Source organism: Rhinolophus sinicus, chromosome 15 (assembly GCF_057876585.1).
Source record: "Rhinolophus sinicus isolate RSI-liver-muscle chromosome 15, RSI-T2T, whole genome shotgun sequence".
NCBI lineage: Eukaryota > Metazoa > Chordata > Mammalia > Chiroptera > Rhinolophidae > Rhinolophus > Rhinolophus sinicus.
The window spans coordinates 65,851,157-65,870,746 of record NC_142515.1 but is presented as its reverse complement, the minus strand read 5'-3'; positions in this window follow the sequence as shown (position 1 = coordinate 65,870,746).

Here is a 19,590-nt window from a genome sequence, read left to right as displayed (position 1 = left end):
AGAAAAAAAAGTTGCAGTGGGAGAGAAAATAAAACATTCTACCAACACCTACTGGAAAACAAAAGAAAAACCTCTTCCTATCAACCTATTGCAGACCCACTACTGTAGATGTCTAGGAAGATAAATAATAAATAATTAATTGCCATGAATAACCAAGGTAACAAGACAGCTCAGGACGAAAATGAAAAGTCTCAAGAAAATGAACTTAAAGACATGGAAATATGTGATTTAAATGACAGAGATTTCAAGATTGTAGTTCTTAAAAAACTCAACGAGATACAAGAAAGCACAGACAAGCAGTTTAATTAACTCAGAAACACAATAAAAGAACAAGATGAACATTTTACCAAAGAGATTGAAATTTTAAAAAGAACCAAATAGAATTTCTAGAGATTAAGAACTCAATGAAATAAATGAAGAATGAAATAGCCAGCTGAGGTAGAGGAGTTGACAATATGGAGGAAAGAATCAGTAACATCGAAGATAGAAACCTGGAAATGACATGGATGGAGGAATAAAAAGACACTTGAGAACTAAAAGAAATGAAAGAACTCTACAAGAATTTTCCAACTCCATTAGAAAGAGCAATATAAGAATCATGGGAATACTAGAAGGAGGAAAAAGAGAGAAAGGAACAGAGAGCATATTCCAACACATAGTCAACAAGAACTTCCCAAACTTGTGGAAAGAACTGGATCCTCAAATCCAAGAAACAAATAGGACACCTAATTACCTCTATCCCAACAGGCCTTCTTCAAGGCACATTGTATTGAAGCTGTCAAAAATTAACAACAAAGAAAGAATCCTCAAAGCAGCCAGGGAGAATAAGACGGTAACGTACAAAGGAAAGCCCATTAAATTATCATGAGATTTTTCAGCACAAACTCTACAAACCAGGAGGGAGTGGAACCAAATATTCAAACTATTGAAAGACAGAAATTATATGCCAAATAATATACCCAGCAAAGATATCCTTTAGATATGAAGGAGGAATAAAGACAATTCCAGAGATACAGAAGATGAGGGAATTTTCTAACACACGACCTGCACTATAAGAAATACTAAAGGAGGCTATTCGACCACCATCAACAGGGACAATTTGTGGCAACCAAAACATAAAAAGGGGGAGAGTAAAGGCCTGAACTGGAATATGGGAATGGAGAAAGTAAGTGTGCTGAAGAAAATGGAATACTCCAAATATCAAACTTTCTTTTACATAAACTTAATGGTAACGACTCAAAAAAAATTTTAAAAAAAATCCAGGACTGAAAAACATAATGTAATAAAAGAAGAAACAGAGGGAAAAATCATGGAATACCACCAAACAGAAATAGTAGACAACCACAAAAAGGCAAAGAAACAATGGAGACACAGTCTTACCAGAAAAACAAAGGCAGAATGATAGGAAATCCTTACATATTAATAATCACCCTAAATGTAAATGGAATGAACTCACCAATAAAAAGACACAGAGTAGCAGATTGGATCAAAAAACTAAACCCAACCATATGCTTTCTCTAAGACACACATCTCAGCTATAAGGACAAGCATAGACTCAACGTGAAAGGGTGGAAATTGACAATCCAAGCATATGGTATCCAGAGAAAGTCAGATGTAGCTATACTGATATCAAATGAAACAGACTTCAGGGTAAGAAAGGTAACAAGAGCCAAAGATGGACATTTCATAATGATAAAGCGGACTATACAACAAGAAGACAAAGCAGTCATCAATATTTATGCCCCCAATCAGGGAGCACCAAAATATACCAAGCAACTACTAACAGAACTAAAGGGAGAAATTGACCAAAACACAATTATACTAGGGGACTTAAATACATCATTGACAGCTATGGATAGATCATCCAAACAGAAAATAAATAATGAAATAGCAGCCCTAAATGACACGTTAGATGAAAAGGACATAATTGACATTTATAGAGCACTTCATCCAAGAACATGAGACGATACATTTTTTTCTAGCGTACATGGAACATTCTCAAGGATAGACCATATATTGGGGCATAAAATTAGCCTCAGCAAATTTAAGGAGATTGAAATCATACCAATCATATTCTCTGATCACAAGGCTTTGAAATTGGATATCAACTGCAAAAACAAAGCAGGAAAAACTACCAATATGTGAAGATTAAACAAAATCCTTTTGAAGAATGACTGGGTCAAAGAAGAAATAAGAGGAGAGATCAAAAGATACACAGAAAAAATGAGAATGAAAACACATCCTACCAAAATTTTTAGTATGCAATGAAAGCAGTTTTAAGAGGGAAATTTATATCATTACAGGCCTATCTCAAGAAACAAGAAAAATCCCAGATAAGTAACCTCAGGTTACACCTTAAAGAACTAGAAAAAGAAGAACAAATGCAACCCAAGATCAACAGAAAAAAGGAAATAATAAAAATCAGAGCAGAACTAAATGAAATAGAGAACAAAAAGACAATAGAAAAAATTAATGTGATAAAGAGCTGGTTCTTTGAAAAGATTAATAAAATTGACAAACCCTTGGCTAGACTCACTAAGATTAAAAGAGAAAAGACACTAATAAACAAAATAATAATGAAAGAGGAGAAGTTATCACGGACACCACAGAAATACAAAAGATCATCCAAGAATACTATGAAGGACTATATGCCACCAAATTCAATAACCTAGAAGAAATGGACAAGTTCTTAGAAACATATAGCCTTCCAAGGCTGAATCACGAAGAATTGGAAAATTGAAATAGACTGATCACCAGTAACGAAATTGAATCAGTCATCCAAAACCTTCCCAAAAGCAAAAGTCTGGGATCAGATGGCTTCACTAGTGAATTCCACCAAACCTTCAGAGAGGATCTAATACCAATCCTGTTCAAACTATTCCAAAAAATTGAAGAAGTGACAGTACTCCCTAACTCATTTTATGAGGCCAACATTACACTGATACCAAAACCTGGTAGGGACAGCACAAAAAAACAAAACTACAGACCGATATCTCTGATGAATACCGATGCAAAAATCCTAAATAAAATTCTAGCAAATCGAATACAACAATGCATTAAAAAGATTATTCATCACGACCAAGTGGGGTTCATCCCCGGGGCACAAGGATGGTTCAGTATCCGCAAATCCATCAATGTGGTACATCACATAAACATAATAAAGGACAAAAATCATATGATTATATCAATTGAGGCAGAAAAAGCATTTGACAAGATACAACATCCATTTATGATTAAAACACTTAAGAAAATAGGTATAGAAGGAAAATACCTTAACATAATAAAGGCCATATATGACAAGCCCTCTTGCCAATCTCATAATTAATGGTGAAAAACTGAAGCCCTTTGCTCTACGTTCAGGAACATGACAGGGCTGTCCCCTATCACCTCTGCTTTTCAACATAGTGTTGGAAGTCCTTGCCAGAGCAATCAGGCAAGAGAAAGAAATAAGAGGCATCCAAATTGGGAATGAAGAAGTTAAATTATCACTCTTTGCAGATGACATGATGCTATATATAGAAAACCCTAAAGACTCCACCAAAAAGCTATTAGAAACAATCAACGAATACAGTAAAGTTGCTGGCTACAAAATCAACGCACAAAAGTCCATTGCTTTCCTATATACTAACAATGAAATCTCAGAAAAAGAAATACAAAAACAAATTCCTTTTGCAATTGCAGCAAAAAGCATAAAATACCTAGGAATAAACTTAACCAAGGATGTGACAGACCTATATGCTGAAAACTATACGACGTTTTTGAAAGAAATTGAAGAAGACACAAGAAATGGAAAGACATTCCATGCTCATGGATTGGAAGAATCAACATAGTTAAAATGGCCATATTACCCAAAGCAATATAAAGATTTAATGCAATCCCCATCAAAATCCCAATGACATTTTTTAAAGAAATAGAACAAAAAATCATCAGATTTGTTTGGAATTACAAAAGACCCCGAATAGCCAAAGCAATCTTAAGAAAAAAGAACAATACTGGAGGTATCACACTCCATGTCTTTAGCTTGTACTACAGGGGAACAATAATCAAAACAGCATGGTATTGGCAGAAAAACAGACACATAGACCAATGGAATAGAATTGAGAACCCAGAAATAAAACCACATAAATACGGACAGATAATTTTTGACAAATAATCTAAAAACATGCAATGGAGGAAAGACAGCCTCTTCAATAAATGGTGCTGGGAGAATTGGATAGCCACATGCAAAAGAATGAAACTGGACTTCTATGTGTCACCATGGAGCAAAATTAACTCAAAATGGATCAAAGACTTAAGCATAAGACCTGACACAATAAACTACATAGAAGAAAACATAGGTACTAAAGTTATGGACCTTGGGTTCAAAGAGCATTTTATGAGTTTGACTCCAAAGGCAATGGAAGTAAAAGCTAAAATAAACTAATGGGACTATATGAAACTTAGAAGCTTCTGCACAGCAAAAGAAACCATCGATGAAATAAAGAGGCAACCAACTGAATAGGAGAAGATTTTTGCAAACAGTGCCTCCGATAAGGGGCTAATATCCAAAATATACAAGGAACTCATGCAACTCAACAACAAAGAAACAAACAACCCAATTGAAAAATGGGCAAAGGACCTGGAGAGACATTTCTCCAAAGAGGACATACAAATGGCAAATAGACATATGAAAAAATGCTCAACATCACTAATCATCAGAGAAATGCAAATCAAAACCACAATGAGATATCACCTCACCCCAGTCAGAATGGCTATCATCAACAAGATAAATAGTAACAAGTGTTGGAGAGGCTGTGGGGGAAAAGGAACCCTCATACACTGTTGGTGGGAATGCAGACTGGTGCAGCCGTTATGGAAGGCAGTGTGGAGGTTCTTCTAAAAATTATGAATGGAATTACCATATGACCCAGCAATCCCTCTGGGTATCTACCCAAAAAATCTGAAAACATTTATACGTAAAGACACGTGTGTTCCAATGTTCATTGCAGCTTTGTTTACGGTGGCCAAGACATGGAAACAACCAAAATGTCCTTCGATAGATGAATGGATAAAGAAGTTGTGGTATATATACACAATGGAATACTATTCGGCGGTAAGAAAAGATGATATAGGAACATTTGTGACAACATGGATGGATCTTGAGAGAGTAATGCTGAGCAAAACAAGTCAGACAGAAAAAGCAGAGAACCATGTGATTTCACTGATACGTGTACATAAACCAAAAAAACCCAAAAGAACAAGACAAACAAATGAGAAACAAAAACTCGTAGACACAGACAATAGTTTAGGGGTTACCAGAGAGTAAGGGGGGTGGAGGGTGGGAGATGAGGGTAAGGGGGATCAAATATATGGTGATGGAGGGAGAACTGACTCTGGGTGGTGAACATACAGTGGGATTTATAGATGATGTAATACAGAATTGTACACCTGAAATCTATGTAATTTTACTAACAATTGTCACCTCAATAAATTTAATAAAAAAAATAAAATAAAATAAATAAATAAATAAAAGAACAAGACAAACGAATGAAGGAACAAAAACTCATAGACACAGACAATAGTTTAGTGGTTACCAGAGGGTAATGGGGGTGGAGGGTGGGAGATGAGGGTAAGGGGGATCAAATATGTGATGATGGAAAGAGAACTGACTCTGGGTGGGGAACACACAGTGTGATATATAGATAATGTCTCACAGAATTGTATACCTGAAATCTGTGAAACTTTACTAACAATTGTCACCCCAATAAAGTTCAATTTAAAAAAAGAAACCTGAAAAATAAAACAAAAAACAGTATATTCTGTTTTTCCTAATGCTTCAGTCTGTAGTCTGGGGGAGTTACAGTGTTCTATATTAAACTTGCTAAAATAAATTGTTTTAAACAAAATGAATACAGTAGTTTATGTAAATATAACATATATTAACATATATTGCAACTATAACCACATGAAAGTGTTTAGAGAGATATTATCTTGCCATATTATTCTGATTATGGTAATTTGGCCAATGCATAATTCTCAGGGCATATGGGCAACAGCAACAAAACCCAGGCACTGCTCTGTAAATAGTTAACATGTGGTAGGTTTGCTGCCTCCTTTCTTGGAATAGCAAGTCAGGTTTGACCAAAGAGAAGGCAGACAAACTTGGGCTAGAAGCTATAATGGGAGAAGTCTTCTAGGGAGAAGAGACTAGAAGGGCCAGTTGTCCTCAGAGGAAGCCCCAGCAGGGATAGCTGGGCTGTGGTGTGGAAGAAACGGACTGCCTTTTGGAGCTCACAGCCAGTGAGGAGGATGGACCACAGACACGTGTGCAAAAGAATGAAGATGGTGCAGAGGTCTGTGGATTAGGAAGGACATAGGGGAGGCATCTTGGTGGGCAGGAGGGTCCAGCTGAATGATAAGGGGAGTCATGGGGCAGAAGGTCTGGGAAGAGGCCTTGGGCAAAGAAAAGCTGCATGTGAGGACCCTGAGGGAGGCAGGAGCCAGAAGGCGTGACTGAGAAAGAAGAGGAGAAGTGGACTGGAGAGGGGTGCCTGGTAGGTTCTTGGAGGGTTTCAAACAAAGGAGTGGCCAAACCTGTGCAGAACACTTAACTGAGTGCTCACTGTGAGCTCACACTTCACGGGCACCGGCCGGGGAACCCAGAAGCAAGGTGAGGCTGAGCTTTCTACTCCACAATCTAACACCTTGCTACCTTTGAGGTATTTTTCAGTCTTCTATGAAGAAATAAATTGATTACATTCAAAATTCTAAATAGTTCTAGACCATCATGAAGGCTTTCCTCACATTGTTTAAAGCTGAATATTTTACATTGTTTTATAAATTCTATTTTCCACCCATTTCAGCTGTTGTTTGTTTTTTTCTTCCAGACTCTCCTGAAATCTCTGCATGTCTCCTTTGACCACGGATGACCTTCACTGGCCATGTCCAAGGAGTCAGGAAGCTTCTGTGTTTCTGTTTTTGGGTGCTGGGAAGCGCAAAGATCTGGCAACTTGCCTTTCATTGCACTAAGCATCAGAGACATGCCCCAAGAGTTGCAAATCAAGGCTGGAGCTGTTCCCAAAGGCTGGCAGTGGCCCTGGGTCATACAGTGTTTGGGTTTGGCTGGGTCTCTATGATGGGATTTCTCATGAGTATCCTTAGTTTCAAGCCCAAACCTGCTGGAGATGCCTCTTTCTGTCTTGTTTTGTTTCACTTTCATGCTGAGTGGTGTGAACATGTGAACAAAAACAGTGGGAAAGGAGAATTTCAGTGCTAGGAACCTCACACATTTGTTCCATTTCGACCTGATTTCTGTATAACAGCTCACCATGTGTGTTAGAGGAAGAGGAAACGGAAGTCTTATTTCCAAGCTGCATGGACATGTCTGTATAGCCTCCTAAGCTACTTCTAGGTGGGGACCACACTGAGAGGTAGGTGTGGGGGGACCCTGGTGAGGACTCTGTCTGTCATCAGTTTTATCTTACTTGGATTTTTTTGTTGTTGTTGTTGTTTTGGATGGCAGACCATCTGTCTTGGTTATACTGGTGTGAGGTTGCGCTGGGGCCCTGCAGCACAGCTGGTGGAATGAATTTGCTGAAGCTGGAACACCTGGGATTGAAGGATGAACGTTGGGAATCGGAACTCCCAAGAACACATATGTTCAAAACTGTGGAGATTTGTAGTTTGTGAATCACTAGCAAAATTTAAAAAATGGTGAAATTAAGATGAGAGATGTTTATTTCACAGGTAAAGGAGCAAAAGTGATTTTCAAACACGTCTTTGGCAGCAGGCACATAACTGGTGTGCCCCGTGTGCCAGAGCCTCACAGAGAGGCAGCTCTCGGGAGCCCCTGGGTCAGGCCCAGAGGCACTGTTATCCCAGCCCTTCTGAAGCTGCAGGTCAGGGAGCTGCAGTGGGTGGCAACTGCATAGCCTCAGTGGTTTGTTTAAATGTTCAGTTCAGCAAGTAATTAAATTTTTTTGCAATGAGTTAGTGGTGGACCCCAGATGAAGACTTAAGAGCTGGGAACTACCATGAATGTGGACAGAGCTGGTGACTCTTGCTGATGGATCCAGGGCCAAGAGAAACAAGGCCCAAAGCCCTAGATGAGGGCCAAGCTAGGAGCTAGGGGCCCTGAAGATGAGTCTGCCACACAAGCAGAGAGCAATGTGGGGATGGGGAAGGCAAAGGGAAGCAACAGGCTGAGCCCAGTGTGAGTGGACGGTGGGCCTATGTATCCTAAGGCCAAGGCCGGACCCCTAAGATTCCTACACCCTGACTTCATGAGAATGTCCTGCCCTTGGGTACTTCAAAATCCAGGCCACCCTATCAGGAGCCACTGGGAGAAGGGCCTGGGGCAAAAGCCGAAGTAAGGGGCCTTCTGTCCTTTATCCCAGCCTGGCCTCCAGCAAAGAAATCTTCAACATGGACCGCTGATGGGACAAACCTCACCAGGAGTGCCTGGCACTTCACTAAAACATGGGTTTGATTACTGATGGAGGGCGGAGGGCAGCTCTGAGAAATGAGGGACAGAGCTGCATGTTCTCAGGTGTTGCGGGGCAAAGCAGTGGAGAACCCAGCCTAACACTGCACTCTCTAGCACTCAGGGTATCTGGCCACAAAGCTCCAGTCAGCAGCCTTGGAACCAAAGCCACAGGGAGATGGAGAGGATCAGGTCCAGGTCTGCTCCTGACCCTAGGTGGCCCTGAGAAGTCGCTCTCTTCCTTCCTGGTGTGTCAGGTTGGTGATGTCACGCGTCCAGGGCAGCCAGCCCTGAGTCCGGCACTAATCAGCACCGGCAGAACACATGCTGGCATCGTGTTTATGATTCTTACTCCTGTCACTGGATCAGCCTATGCCCTGGCTCCCTTCTCCATACCCATTGACTAGGGCAGGGTCTCCTTCTCCCTTTTCCCAGCTCAAGAGTGCACTTCTTTAACCCAGCCTCCTGAGCCCATGGCTGTTCATGACTGAGGGTGTGTATGTCAGCACTGTCACATCCATGGTCACACTGACACTTCCACAAAACTGCTGTGTGCCAGACACCATGTGAGTCTCTCACGTCACACATGCACCCCAGGGCAGCCCCCAGCAGATGGGTTGGGAGTGGCCAGTACCCTTTAGGGTCAAAGTGACTCCCTCAGGTCATCACAGCCCCCCACACACATACACACCTCCCTTTTATCTCTAGGTGGCTACAGGTGAGACACACAGGAAGGAGGGCTAACTGGTGATGCACAGCGCTCAATACGAAATGAGAAGACTCAAAGTTTTGCTACTTTTATATCATGTGTTTTTGGAAAATGCTGTAACTTGACTGTTTTCTCGTTTGCAAAACAGGAACACCATCTCCCTTGCAGGGAGCAAAGAGCATAAGTTAGTGTGTGTCAGGTGCCTGGCCCTTGGAAAGGTACCATGACCTTTAGTTTGGTATCCTTACCTGCACTCAGGCACCAGCCCTGACCCACCTCTGGGGCAGTCTATGGCTGTCCTTCTCCGGGTCATGAGCTATAGAGGAGGAGCCACAGACAAGGAAACCAGTACTCAGGGAGGCCCAGAGACGTCCCAGGTCTCAGGTGTGGAGTGCGACAGGGTGGGCACTGAGCGCAGGTCCTGTGGCCCTTCTCAAAGCTGGATTCTGAGCTCTCATCCTGGGCCAGGCTTCCGGTCCTGTGTCTGGTAGGATGAGGAGCCCAAGGCCAGGCTGGACATTTGGATGCCCCACAAAGCAGCTCCAGGTTTGGGTGAAGAAAGGAGATGAGGGCTAGGGGAGGAAATGGGGCATGGAGCTGAGGCTGAGGTCCGGGCTCTCCTGGAGTGAGAGGAGGGGACAGAGGAGGCAGAGGGCGGGAAGGGGCAGAATGCTTTGCCATTCTAGGCACCAGCTCAGCAGACTTCCCAGACTCGTTCATTCTTTGATAGGTGGCCATAGAATTTATCATCAAACTAGGGCATTGTGAGAAAAAAAGGGCACTATTTGTCATTTTTCTGGGACACAGGCAGACATTGGGACTAATCAGGCACATTGGGGTACATGGTTCCTCCATTCTTTAAGGACTTTGAAAAGGTATCTGAATAGCATCACTGATACCCATGCTTGCCCAGGGGACAATCCCCTCAGGGGGAATCTTGGAGTTTTGGTCCTTCCCTTTCTGGGACCCCAGTCTCCAGGCCCTGGCCCCTTAGGGCTTCCTAGGTGTAGACCCAGAACACAGGTCCACAACGACCATGCTTGGGGAGGTCAGCAGGGGCCTCCATGAGTCCCGCCCCTTTGGAACTGAGGTCCCTGAAGAGGCACAGTGTTGGTGATTTGGTCCTGGCCTGCTGCCACCTGAGAACATGGGCCTTGGCAGCTACAGGAAAAGTGTCCTGTGGGTGAGATCTGCTTTGTTATTCTAGACAAGCACAGAGCAAGCAAGGACTGCCCCTTTCCTGGGGTGGCTCAAACCCAGCCTTTCCCAGAGAGCGCAAAGGTGGGCTTCAGAGACAGAGATCCTGCTCTTAGATTCCAGAGCTGCAGCCCATGTGTGGCACCAGACACTGCCTGTACCTCTCTGAGCCTCAGTCCTCACCTGGGCCTCAGAGCTGTGGTATCGTCATAAGGCATATTAGTCAGACGCTCTGGAAGGACTAGGTCAATAGTGATATAAAAGCACAGAACAGGAGGCCCCAAGTAGGGTAGCAGCTGTAACATGGTGTTCTGCTTCCGGAGTATCATCATTTAACTGTAAAGCCTACAGAGCACATGGAAAGAAAAAAATAGCCATTAGATGTGTACTGTAATTGTAAAATGTATCCTGATTTTATAACCATTAGAATGTTTTTAAAACTCTTATTAAATCAAGGAAATCTAGTGTCATCCTCTAACTTCTTTACTTCTGCTCAGGGAGGGTGTCACATTCATCCTTGGGTTTTATGTACACAAGGGCAGTCCGCTTTTTTGACCACAATCTACAATAAAAATTGCACTTGACATTATAAAACACACACACACACACACACACACACACACACACACACACACATGCAGGCACGCAAATTGTTTTACCCTTTGGTAGGTGTGACATTTGCCAATCTTTCCCACATTCTTCTTTCTTTTCTGTTCAATACCACTGCATTTTTTTTCACGTTGCTGCTTCTGACAGGCTATACTGATTGCCCAGCCTGAGTTTGCCCAGCATTTCCTCTAGATGGACTCTCACTGAAACTCCAGAAATACCTTTGGGCCATACAGGGCAGACCTGGAACTTAGCCCACCTCTGCCTGGGCGCCGCTTTGCAAGTGTAAGAACAGGTGGTTTGTCTCATTGGGGCCCAACAGCCCTAGACCAGATCTGGCCCTCAGATGTCCCAGCTCTGAGACATGGAGGATCTACAGCCGCCCTGGACTCAGTCTCTGTGTCCATCACACAGGGGAGTGTTGGTCTCTGGTGGAAATGTTGGGCAGGTTGAAGACAACCTGGAAAGTACCTCCACAGGCCTGGCTGTCACAGGCTGCCCTGAAAATATCAGCTGAATGGAAAGCACCTGACCAGGGTGTTTGTTTATCCCCGCTGGGAACTCTGTCATGCTGACTTAAGAAACCATGCAGTGAATGCATTAGCCTGTAGTCCCCCTTCAATGCCTGAGTCGGAGGCAAGCCCTCACAGCCGCTGGGCAGGTGCTCTCTCAGTGGAAGAACTGGACAGAGCTGGTCCCTGGCAGACCTGATTCCCAGGTACCAAGGCCCACTATGGGGGTTCCCATAGTGGCTTGAAGGGGAGCCACCTCCCCTGAAGCTCAGAAATGCTCACAACTGTTGCTTCTTCATGGCTTACAAGCCCATGTGACCTGGACTGATAGTCCCAGGTTCCGGAAAATGCCTGGGAAGAGGCCAGGACAAGAGGAGCCTGTGGCTACACTTGGGGCCTTCCTGACTGACCAGTCCCTCATCTCATGAGCACCTTCCCCGGCTGTAGAAGAGAGCTCAGCTAATGTTCCGGAAACGTGAGCACAGCCACCGCTGCATCCAGTGCTTGCTGAGTTATTGGCCCCTTCCCTCATTTGCTCCCCAGAGAATCAGCTGTCTCTCCCAGGTCTGCTGAGAGCATCTACTTCAGGCCAAGCCAGCAGCAGTCAGATGGACTGAAGCCTCTACCTGGGCAAGAAAATGGGAAAGGCATGGAGAACCCTAGAAATAAGGCCGGGAATCCTAATGGGTAAGGGCTCCTGTCTGGAGCCAAACAGACCTAAGTTGGAATCCCCATTCTGCCGCTTCCCAGCCGTGTTCATTTGTGGGAGTACACAGTCTTGGTTTCCAGTAGCTGATCCTGTTGACAGTTCTGTTCCACTTGACGGTGACTGGAGTCCGGCTCCTCTAAGCCCAGGCTGTGTCCTGAGGCCCAGCCAGTGGCCCATTGCCCCAAGCAAGGCCCGTGATGGCAGCAGGCATCTCCCCCCGAGGACCTGCGGTGGCTGTGGCTGTCCTCCCCCCGGACTCCGGCCCAGCACTGGCCACCTTGTGGTCTGCCCAGAGAGTACGTGCAGGTCCCGATGAAACGGCCCAGGTGGCACTCCCATACTAGAAGCCTCTCCGTGTCCCCCACCTCACCTTTCCTTGACCTGCCTATAACTTAACAATACATCAACTCACTGTGGCTTGAGCTCAGAATGTCGCCTGTCCTACCCAGATCCTGTTTTAGAAAATTACCATGAAACTTATGATTAATACCCTTAGGCTTATTGCACAATCTCAGTGGTCCACCAGGCTACTCCCATCATTGTTCCTGGGTTGCTGACTCCACCGTGGAATCCTGTGCCCAGAGGGAAGGCTCTATGCAGAGCCCCAGAACCTTCATGTAGCCTCTGGAGGAATGCCCAGATTTTCCCTTAAAAACTCCAAGCCAGCCTGAGAATGTTAAGGCAGTTTGTGGAGGTGTTAACCCACTGCCTTCTCAGACCACCGGTACTCTGATAATAAGTACTTATTCTGTGGCCAACTCCTATGTCAGTCTATTGGCCGAGCGGCACAGGCAGCATGAGCCTCGGACTCGTTTGGCCTCTGGTTTCACCTACAGGAGAGAGGAGCACCCAGAAGGCGGTGACTCTGGGAAAGGAGTGATCCTTTCACTTGTCCAGTTTTATCAAAAAATCTTGATATATATCATTGTGTAAGTTTAAGGCGTACAGCATGATGGTTTGCTTTACATATATTGTGAAATGATTACCACAATACGTTCAGCTAACATGTATCTTCTCATACAGATATGAAAAAGAGAAAAGAAAGAAAAAAGGAAAGATGGGGAAAAACGTTCTCCTTAAGATGAGAATGTATAGGATGTATACTCTTAACAACTTCTTGTGTGTCACAGAGCAGTGTTAAATCTATTCATCTTGTTGTACACTACATCCCTAGTACTTACTTACCTTATACTGGAAGTTTGTACATTTGGCCACCTTCCTCCAATCCCCACTTCCCCAGACTCCCTCACCCCTGCCCTCTGTCTCTGGTAACAAAGATTCTGATCTCTTTTTCTGAGTTTGGTTTGTTGTTGTTTTTTGTTTTTTTTCAGATTCCACGTATAAGTGAGATCATATAGTATTTGTCTTTCTCTGATTGACATATTTCACTTAGCGTAATATCCTCTAGGTCCATCCATGTTGTTGCAAATGGTAGATTTTCTCATTTTTGTATGACTGATTCAATAATATTCCATTGCATAGATACCACATCTTCTTTATCCATCTATCCATTCATGGACACTTAGGTTGTTTTCATGTTTTGGCTATTGTAAGTAATGCTACTATGAACGTGGTGCTGATATCTTTTGGAGTTAGTGTTTTCATTTCCTATGAATATATTCTCAGAAGTAGAATTGCTGGACCATATGGTAGTTCTATTTTTAATTTTTTGAGCAACCTCCATGCTGTTTTCCATAGTGGCTACACCAATTTACATTCCCACCAACAGTGCACCAAGGTTTCTTTTTCTGCACAGCAACACCAAGCACTTGTTATCTCTTGTCTTTTTGATGATATCACCGTGATAGGCAAGAGGTGATATCTCATTGTGATTTTAATTTGCATTTCCCTAATGAGTCCTGATGTTAAGCTGTTTTGCAGTACCTGTTGGCCTTTCATGCCTATATCTTCTTTGGAGAAATGTCTATTCAGGTCATTTGCCCATTTTTTAATTGGGTTGACTTTTTGCTATTGAGTTGTATGAGTTCTTCATATATTTTGGAGATTAACTTCTTACTGGATATATTGTTTGCAAATATTTTTCCTATTCCATAGGTGTCTTTTCACTTTGTTGATGATTTATTTTTTGCTGTGCAGAGCTTTTTAGTTTTATATAGTCCCACTTGTTTATTTTTTATTTTATTGCCTGTGCTTTAGGCATCATTTAGGAGTGGCATTGAGTATGCAAGCAAATGTTCAATTTTGTTTGGTGACAACAAAATCTTTATTTTAGAGATGACCAAAGAAATGTTCCAAAAAATCATTACCGAGACCCATATTAAGGAGCTTTATTTCCATATTTTATTGTAGGAGTTTCATGGCTTCTGGTCTTAAATTTAAGTTTTTAATCCATTTTGAGTTAGTTGTTATGAGTGGCATAAGGTATGGGTCCAGTTTCATTCTCTTATACATGAATATCCAAATACCCCAGTACCTTTTATTGAAAAGACTGTCTTTTCTCCACGGATAATTTTTTGGCTCCCTTGTCAAATACGAGTTGACTGTACATTCTTGGGTTTATTTCTGTGTTCTCAATTCTGTTCCGTTAGTTTATTTGTCTGTTTTTATACCAGTATCATGCTGTTTTTATTACTATACCTTTATACCGTAGCTTGAAATCTGGAAGTTTGCTGCCTCCAGCTTTGTTCTTCTTTCTCAGGATTTCTTTGGTTATTTGGGGTCTTTTGTGGTTTCACATAAATTTTTAGGAGTGTTTTTTCCACTTCTGTAAAAATACCATAGGAATCTTGATAGATATTGCATTGACTCTATAGATGGCTTTTGGTAGTATTGACATTTTAACAATGTTATTCTATTTGTCTAATGTCTATTTACTTGTGTCTTTGATTTCTCTCATCAATGTCTTGTAGCTTTCGGAGTAAAGGTCTTTCACTTCCTTAGTTAAATTTATTCCTAAGTATCTTATTGGTTTTGATGATATTATAAATGGAATCTATTTCTTTGTTTCTTCTTAGAAAATTTGTTATTCATGTATAGAAATGCTACTGATATTTGTATGTTAATTTTATATCCTAAAACTTCACTGAATTCTTTGATTATATCTAATATCTAACTTTTTTTGGTGGTGTCTTCAGGATTTTCTATGCATAAAATCATGTCACCTGCAAATAGAAACATTTTTGCTTCTTCCTTTCTAATTCTGATACTTTTTATTTCTCTTTCTTGCCTCATTGCTCTAGCCAAGACTAATAATACTATGTTGAACAAGAGTGGCGAGAGTGGCACCTCTGTCTTATTTTAGAGGGAAAATATTTCACAGTTGAGAATAATGTGGGAGGGACAATTCTTTCACCTGGGCTCACAGAAAATGAATTATTATAATTTTTCATGTTTTGGGGACTCCAGGGGGAAGAAGGGTCAAGGGATTTTAGAAAAGGGGCAGTGTGTGTGATCACAAATATATAAACACTGGAGTAAGATAAATTTGGGTCCAAATAATGAATTGTCAGTGTGACCTTGAGGATGCAAACAAATGCATGACTTTGTGAGGAGAGCATTGCTATCTTTATTTTAGAGATGAGCAAAGATGAGCAATGATGAGCAATGTTCCAGTGTGTTGACATTTTATTAATTTATCAGATAATCATTCAAAAATATTTCTTTAGTACCTTCTATGTAGACACAAAGAATAATTAGTGAGCAAAACAGACCAAGCCCCTTTCTTCCCACATGATATTAACCCTCTTGTATGGGGAAGCAGTCAATAAACAAGTAAACATGGTCAGTGGCTTTGGAAGAGGACAGCACAATAATGATGAGAAGGAAACAGCAAAGAGTCAGAGCATGGGGGAGGGAGGTGAGGGTTGGGCTAGGACAGGAAAGGGAAGTCTGCAAAGACTTTTATGACAAGGTCATGGTGAGCAGAGACTAAAGGAAGGGAGGGGTAAGCCCTGTGGTATCTAGGCAGAGACCACCTAGCACAGAAGTCCTCTACCAGGGATGCGCCTGGCCTATTCAAGTGACAGGAGGTCAGTGTGACTAGAGGAGAGAGGGGGGGTGAAGTCTGAGAGGTGACAGGGGCCAGCAGGGGTAACCTCTGTTGGCCACTGGAGGGTTTGAGTAGGGGTTCCATGGCTGGGCATCATGACAGGCCACTCTTGTTGTTGTGAGAGGACATGCAGCATATGAGGGTGAGCCAGCTCAGGGACCAGTGCAATGATTCAAGAAAGAGACAGCTAGTACCAACGGGTGGTAGTCATGAGAAGTGATTAGCTTCTGGATGTATTCTGAAAGTAACGAATTGGGTTTATTAATGCTTTAGCTTGGGGTTGTGAGAGATTAAAATAAATCAAAGATGACTACACGGTTTTAGGTTGAGTAACTGGAGGGAATAGAATTTTCATTTGCAGAAATGGGTATGAGCAGGTTGGGGAGGAAAGTGAAAATTAGGAGCTTCATTTTGCATATGATACATTTCAGAGGAGGAGTTGGGTGTACCAGCCTGGAGTCCAGGAGAGAGATCACTCTGGTTCACATGATGTTCAAGGCCAAGGGACCACATGGGTCCACCTGGAGCTAAAGAAGAGTGTCTGGGGGCTGAGCCCTGAGGCATTCATGTTTAGATGTCAACAGGATGAGAAGGAAACAGCAAAGAGAAATGAGATGATATGAAGCCAAAGAAAGAGTCAGGAGTGGTCTCTTGACAGCCAACCAGAAAATGTGTTTCAAGGATGGTGAGCAACGATCCTAAAGATGCCAAGAGACTGAGTAAACTGGGAACTGATAACTGACCATTGGATTTCCCCACAGGGCTCAGTGACAACTTTGACACAGAGCAGTTCTTGTGCAGTGTATGGTAGGGTCAAGTTCAGATTACAGTGTGGGTTCAAGAACGGTGACAGAGAGGAGGGTTAAAGTGGACAACTCTCTGAGAACCTTTATGTGACAAGAAGCTGAGAAATACTGCAGAAGCTGTAGGGGGACATGGTGTAGAAGGACAGAGTTAGGGATTTTATTTTTGCTTTGTTTTGTTCTCGATGGGAGACATAGCATGTTGGTGTGTTGAGATAGAGTAAAAAGAAGTATGGTGCAGGAGAGGGGCAAGTCAGGAGGTGTCCTTGGGCAGGTGAGAAGTACTGGGCTCCACTTCCCACTGCAGAGTAGCCAGGAGCACAGTGTGCCATGAGTATGTCAGCAGGAACAGTGGGTACAGGGTGGACAGGCGGTGGACAAGAGGGGAAGACCATGGAAATCCTCTTCCTATTGCTCTATTTATTCTGACATAGAAGCCAAACCTGAGAGTGCAGAGGAAGAGAAGGATGAAGATTTAAAGAGAGAATGAAGTGTGGAATGAGCACGTAGGAGACAGGAACAGACAGGACAGCAGTGTGTTGATAGGACTGGCAGCATGAGAACTGACTTTGGTTCAATGTCATGAACTCAGAGACCAGACAGCAAGCATTTGTTTCTGAGCTCCAATCAGCTGCAGAGGTGCAGGCACAGCATGGCCTGAGTTAGTTAACGGGTGATGGCTGCACCGCAGTGAGCAGCTACTCACCTGCACTGGAGTCCAGGGCCCCTCCCACTCAGCTACCTGTCCATATGTCCATAAGCACCTCTCTCCACTCCACTCTCACCCTCCTTTCACAGGAATGACAGAAGTGCCAGGGTGTAAGAGGCTTCATCTAGGGCTTCACTCTGCTTTGTTTTTGTTTGGTTTTATGGGCCAAGAGTTAGATGCAACTCATTTGCTCTAAAAAGAACGTTAACTCCTGAAAACTTAGCAAAGCAACCTCCTTGAAATTGGAGTGGCTCCGTGTCAAGTAGGAATGGCAGGGCTTGGCTGTGGCTTGCCTGGAGGCTGCAGCCCTAGGGCCTGTGATGCCTCTCAACCTGAGGCATCAGCTTGCTCATCAAATGCTTAGGAAACCCACTGTGACAAGCGCTCTTCTGGGCACTGGAAACAAAGTAACCCCATCCCCAACAAGACATTACGGAGCTTACAGCTTGGCAGGGTTGCCCTAGGAGTGGATGCATCTAGAACTCCATTGTCTGGGTTTGTTCGTCTCATTGGATGCACAGGCTACGGGGCAGAGCCTCACTACCCCTCCACACACGTGGGGCTGGGCTGGAGCTCCCCACAGGCTGACAATGTCCAGCTGTCTCACCACAGTTGATGTTGGGCAAGTAGGGTTGGCTGGAGAGTGCCTTCATGGAGAGAAGAGCATCTAGGCCGTAACCAAATCTGTGCACCTTTTATGCAGGGAGGGGCTCAGGGCATGCCTTTGGGTCCTTTATCAATCCTAACAGGGTAGCAGGCACAAGCCTGAATGGTCTTTCCTTGGAGTTCAAGCTGAAGCCAAGGGAGAGGGCCCAGAAAAGACCCCTGGGGAGACTGGAGAGGGGGAAAGGGGGAGAAGTTCTCCGACATAACATGTGTGTGCCAGACCACTGCCTCCTTCCTCTCTGATTGTCTTGCCCACTCTGCTTGCCTAGTTGCTTCAATGATGGTTATTTGTGTGTAATTAGCAAAAATCCTCATTTTAGCTCTCAAGCCTAAGATTTATTTAGAATACACAGACCCCAAGAGCAGGGAATGTGGCTGGACCACATAAGGGAGCTTTGCAGCCACTCCTGTCCCCTGTGAGTTACCACATCTCACCTCTAGGGCTAACAAGTCTCTCATCCCCACTTTTCTCTTTGAATTTGTTTCATCCAGTCGTAGCTCCCTCTGCTTCTCTGGCTACCACTACCCACACTCCCACATGCAAGCTTCTCAGTCGTAGGCACAGCAAACCCCTAGGACCTCATGAGGTTTGATCACAGCTCTGTTTCTGGGACAGAAAATTGGGTTGAACTGGGCTGGGGTCTACACCATCCAGTCAGTTGTGCTGAGAGGACCCCTTCATGGAGTTTCCCAGCTGCCAGGATCCATTCCTATGATGGGCAGTTGTCAGCTGCATCGGTGAGGGTTGTGCCCTACACAGGGATGCAGTGCAGGGGCTGAAATCCATCTCCCTCTGCCCTCATGCTGGGCTCCTATGTGCACCGTACCCCTAGCAGAATAAGCTCCTGTTTCTAACTCAGAGCAGGGCTGCACAGGGGCTCCCAACTGCAGTCCTTGTGTGTCAGTGAGTCACCCCCAGAAGAGCCTACGTTTCTGAGGTCCCCCCTTTACCACTGCTACTTTTAGGGGCCCTTGATGGTGCTCTCACTTCCTGACATCTGTCCTACACTTACCAGCTTTAGGAAAATGCTCACTTAATTGTAAGTCAGTCCCCCAGACTATAGGCTGCATGAAAGCAGGGAGCCAGTTATCTGGCTCACCAGTCTCCATACCACCTAGTGCAGGCCTGGCACCACAGATACCAGCTGAGCAATAAGGGCTAGCCGCCATGTAGAGCTCGGTAGGCCATGGACTTTTTGTTACACG